This window comes from Cyprinus carpio, chromosome A11 (genome assembly GCF_018340385.1).
Source record: "Cyprinus carpio isolate SPL01 chromosome A11, ASM1834038v1, whole genome shotgun sequence".
Classification (NCBI taxonomy): domain Eukaryota; kingdom Metazoa; phylum Chordata; class Actinopteri; order Cypriniformes; family Cyprinidae; genus Cyprinus; species Cyprinus carpio.
Genome location: NC_056582.1, coordinates 25771969 through 25772281, shown reverse-complemented (window position 1 = coordinate 25772281; position 313 = coordinate 25771969).

Here is a 313-nt window from a genome sequence, read left to right as displayed (position 1 = left end):
TGGATGGGTTAAAAGTATGGGTTACCATACTTGGCTGTATGTCACGTCACTTTCACTTTCACAAATGTAATATAATCCTGCGATAAGTTGAATAATGACAAATGAACGACTAGTAACTAGAAAAATCTTACATGGGAGGCAGACCTATTAAATAGCCTCTAGACATCTCTGTTAAAGTTTTTAAAGCATTTTATACGCGTTTGCATAAATGCTTCTTTCAGAACGGTCTGTAATGGAGAGATGCCTTAACACTGATTTTTCCTCTTAAACACAAAAACGAAAATTTAAATAAAATTGATATATAATTGTTTTT